Here is a 5,061-nt window from a genome sequence, read left to right as displayed (position 1 = left end):
ATAGCCGCCAAACTTGTGGACCGTTACTCTTAAAGGATCACTGAACTCAATTTTTTCGTACTCTTTTTATCACTGCATATGAAAGACTTTTGGTTAGTCATAAACGAAACGCCATTTTTAAAAAAAAACAAAAACAAACTTGTGGTTAAATAATACCAAGCGCTTAAAAGTTGCTAAAAAGCCGTCTGCTCTCGCACGCAACGAAACCGCAGGCAAGTTACGTAACTCTGTCGCCTCAGCCCTACACTGACGTCATAGAAGGAACGATTTCCCATTAAATGTACAGAAAATGTGTAGGAAGCTCGTCATTTTGCTGATTTCTCGACGTCACCAAAGACATGCCGAATTGTTGTGTTGCCGTCAGTTGTTCCTTGGGGTCGGGTATGGCAAGCAATGTTATTTTTACCTCCACCTCACTCCCAAGAGTGAAATTGTTCTGTTATAAGCAATGTCATGCAAAATCCTATTGTCCATCCATAAAATACATATTTTACTACCAGTAGAAAGTAATTCTGTTCTGTTGAAAGCTACGACAACTTATTAAAAACAAAAATGCAAATATTAAATTTAAAGTTATAGGAGCAATGTCAGGCTATATCCACAAAAACAAGTGATATATAATTCATCTGCAGATTTCATAAGTGATGTGTCGTTTAACAGTCTAATATACGAAAAAAATGTATCGTTTCAGGTTTTTCACATTGCTGTATAGTTTCATTGGTTACCCAAGATAGCACACCTGGCAACTAATTGCATAATGTGCGTCATTTTTTTTAAAAAAGTTATTTAGTTAGCCAATAATGAGCAATCAATGTATTGGCGGTTAATCCTTTGAAAGAAGGGTTTTGTTTCACATAGACTCAGACATGACAGAGTGTATTCAGTATAGATCAGTAAATGTACATACATAAACACTACCTCTTGACAAATCCCCTTAAATCCCCATAAAACTAATTAATCAATCAGCGTCTTATCGGTTATTCCTTTGATCAACCCAGACAAAAGAAATGCCAAATGGGGGCCTTTGTCGGGTAATCTAAGTGGCGTTACCACTAATAATACCTGTTATAAATTCATTAACTGAGCATCAAGTGAATGATGACAAATAACGTGTAGGTTTATATCACCTGACACGGATTACAACCTAGCGACACCAAGTGATTTTGACATAATCGTCTATGAAAACAAGGGTTGTAACTCGAAAACTAGGCAAAGCAGGAGACAAAACAATAGATAGTAGATTTTGAGAACATATAGCTTTCATTTTCTCAACAGCTTTCGCGATTTCAGGTTTGTACAAACCTGCAAAAAGAAATAGTTTAACCCCTGAAATGTAGATGAATACTGCACTGACCCTCATTTCTAGACCCACTATTACGTCACGGAGACGCGCCGCTCTGATTGGTTGAAATTTCGTTTGCGGCTGAGCATTGTGCATTGTTGACAAAAAGGTCGATTTAAGGTAATTAAAGATCGAAATAAGCAGTTTTAATGACGGGGTTTCATTTATAACGATGTCAGTAAGTGATTTTGCGTTTGTACCCTATTAGAGAATATGTGACCTTTAAGGCGTTAAGGAATGTGTTATGCATATCATTGACGTCTCTTTGTTGTGTACTATACTCTTCCAAGTTTATTATCCATCCTTGTACTGATTTCATAGTCTTGTTTTCATACAGAAAGTCTGGTGGCATATTTGTCAGGTCGTCTTTAATTAAAATTTCTTTTGATATAGGTTTGTTGTTTAGGCCAGAGACCACTTCAGACTAGACTTATTTGTAGTTGCCATGTTAACACTGAGTGATCAGGTATTGTGATTGGTGGTGGCAGATTGAATGTACTGACTATGTGTGTAATTCTGTTTACATGGAAGTCTCCACCATACATGTATTGTAGTTGTTCATAGGGTGTCAAGTCCACAACAGATGAACCTTAACCTTGTCCACTGATATACGTATAGGCTTGATGTCCAACCCTTCCGTTTAGCATACACAGGCCACTTCCTGACATGAAGTAAGTCATACTTTTTCCACTTTGATTGATAAAAGGGTCAATTGTTTCCAACAGTTGTATTTCATCGACACCTTCAATGATATCTTGTAAAGTACCACACTTTGCATTGAAGTCAAGACACAGCTGTATGAATCCATTGGCTTGGTAAGTATAAAATTGTTGTTGCAGCCTACTTATTCCTTATGGAGGTAGATAGCATACACACATATAAATATCAGGGTACGGACGTGTTTTTTTTGTTTGTTTGTTTTGTTTTTGTTTTTGTTGTTTTAATTTGTTTTTTGTTTGTTTGTTTTTTGTTTTGGTTTGTTTTTTTGTGTGCTTTTTCTCTTTTCTTTTTTTTTGGGGGTGGGGGGTGGGGCTGGGGTGGTGTTGGGGTTGTTTGTTTGTTTGTTTTAAATAGTAATCCACAGTATCCCTTCTGTATCAAAGTGTGTTAATTTTTCCGTGAATGGGACACGTTTACTGATCACCAAGAAGCCAACCCCCCTAGAGCCTCTCTTTGCTAACAGAACGTTAACAGGATCTATTTTGACCATACCATTTATAGTTTTCTATTTACTACTGTTTCATTACCTTTTTGAAATGTCTTACACACACCAGCAATATAACATTTTAAAACATCTAGAACATTACATTTGAAACTAATAACATCACAGTTCTTTGCATTTTTTGTAAAACCTCCCGAGTTCTATATTCCAAGCCATAACCCCTAATGAGCTGTAGTTTTCCTTTTTGATAGTTTACGATACCATTTTTGGCAATCTTAGTTTATTATTCAGTGTCTTCAGCAATAGACGTATGTTTCCGCCGCTTTTCAGTTCTTCTTTTGTCTTGTAAGAGTCAATGTACACGCGCTGCACGTGTTGCATGACTTTCAACCTATGTTTGGCCATGAGAACTTGTATCTTCTGATCCTCTGATGCCACCGGGTTGTCTCCCTTTGAGGCTTGTTTCCTCACACAGTTCACAACATTTTCAGTTTTAATGGTACTTTTAAATGTTCTACACAGACTGTGATTCCACAACCTTATGACCTGTTAGTCCCTTAATTACTAAGACAAATTTCTGAAATGCACCTTCTTATCTTGCCCTTACATAGGGACTTTCTAATTCGTCGATTCTCTCCTGTACTGAGCTACCATCACTTTGGAATGTTTCCTTCATTTTCATTACTTCTGTCTCAGATGTTATCAGGGTTTTTAGTTTCAGTTGTAAAGGATACAACAACGCCTCTCATTCCCTTATCAAATTCGGATACAGCAACAAGAACTGTTCTTTTATTACTGTAGTGAGTACTGTCAGATTGTCCGTCACCTTTCAGCGAATGGTACACAGCTGTCGTGCATGTACGGCGGTAGCACAACTACAACGGCATGTACATTTTTGCACTTCTTATATCCTGTTTTAATGGAGTCATTGTCTCTTGTCTCCCGTCAGGCTTCGATTACGTGCGCCGTGTTTCTCTGCTGAATCTCTATGCGCACGTGTTGACATAGTGGACTCGCCATTACCGATTCGAAAAATTCGGTGTCTGTATTCATTGTTAATGTCTGTTGAGGGTAGTAGGTGTCTGGTCTCTAGGGTGTCTATTAACGTTACCCTTGCCACTGTTTTCTTAGTTCAGTCACTTGTCTGGCTCAAGAGACAATTATCTTTCGAAAACGTGTGCTCACCGTCTTCTTAACTCACGAATAAAGCAATTCTGAACAGACAGAAACAAAACATCATTGATAACTCATCTGTATAAAGAATTAGAACAACACACTCAATATCTGCAAACATAAGCATGACTCAAGTGCTGCATTTATTTTTAGACACGCGAGATCCGCATTTTCATTTAAAATTTCTTCCTGGCACATTTTTGGAGATAGTGCGATTCACACTGTGACAGTAATAGCCCCTTGCTTTGCACGTTGATGTCTCAGCTGTACCATCTCCGGCTGCTCGTCATGGCTATGTTACAACATTCAACTGATAATATAAACAGTTGTATAAGCAAGTACAAGGGGATTCAGGTTGTACCCTAAATGACTCACATCTGATTTCTGTATATAAATTAAATCCCAGTGTTAACCATTGTTATTTTCATTCGAACGACAATTTGTTGTTCGAGATAATTATATACAGTTTGCCCGTCAAAGGAAATTGGGACACTGATATTTTATTTCAAAACTGACTTATTTCATTGTCGCTTAAATAGTAAGGTTGTGTCATTTCCCGAGCTCAACATGATTTCCGCGTGAACTGACGTGATGATATCATCCACTTTCTCGAGAGGAAGTCAAATCGAACTAGCTATTTCTAAATGTATGTCAACAATATAACTGTTCTTACAAAGATACTATATCTAAGAAAAATAAAGAAGAGTCATTATTTACAAATGTTGCCCATTTTGTTCCGGGAAGGAATGGGGGTCATCGAATTTGTACACATTAACGAGATGTATATAAACACATAAAAGCACAAAAATTCTTTGCTTACATTGATTCTGTACATCTGTGCACGAGATATGGTGTTGGTAGTGGTGTGTGTGTGTGTGTGTGTGTGTGTGTGTGTGTGTGTGTGTGTGTGTGTGTGTGTGTGTGTGTGTGTGTGTGTGTGTGTGTGTGTGTGTGTGTGTGTGTGTGTGTGTGTGTGTGTGTGTGTGTGTGTGTTATTTATGACGAACATCTGGGGTAATCTTTAAATGAAGGTGAACAGCTAAAAACAGTCCTGTGTTATACTCGGAATCACACGCTCGCTTACCCGTGAAGATCCGGGGTAGCAAAAGTCCTCAGCAATCCATACTTGCCACAACAGACGCCTATGCTTTTCGTATGAGGCGACTAACGGGATCGGGTGGTCAGGCTCGCTGACTCGGTTCATACATTTCATCGGTTCACAGTTGTGCAGATCGATGCTCATGTTGTTGATCACTGGATTGTCTAGGCCAGACTCGATTATTTACAGACCGCCGCCATATATCTGGAATATTGATGAGTGCGGCGTAAAACTAAACTCGCTCATTCATTTAAATTGTAAGAATACACGCATGATATCATGAAT

Source organism: Haliotis asinina, chromosome 3 (genome assembly GCF_037392515.1).
Source record: "Haliotis asinina isolate JCU_RB_2024 chromosome 3, JCU_Hal_asi_v2, whole genome shotgun sequence".
In the NCBI taxonomy this organism is placed as follows: Eukaryota; Metazoa; Mollusca; class Gastropoda; order Lepetellida; family Haliotidae; genus Haliotis; species Haliotis asinina.
This window is presented reverse-complemented; position numbering follows the sequence as displayed.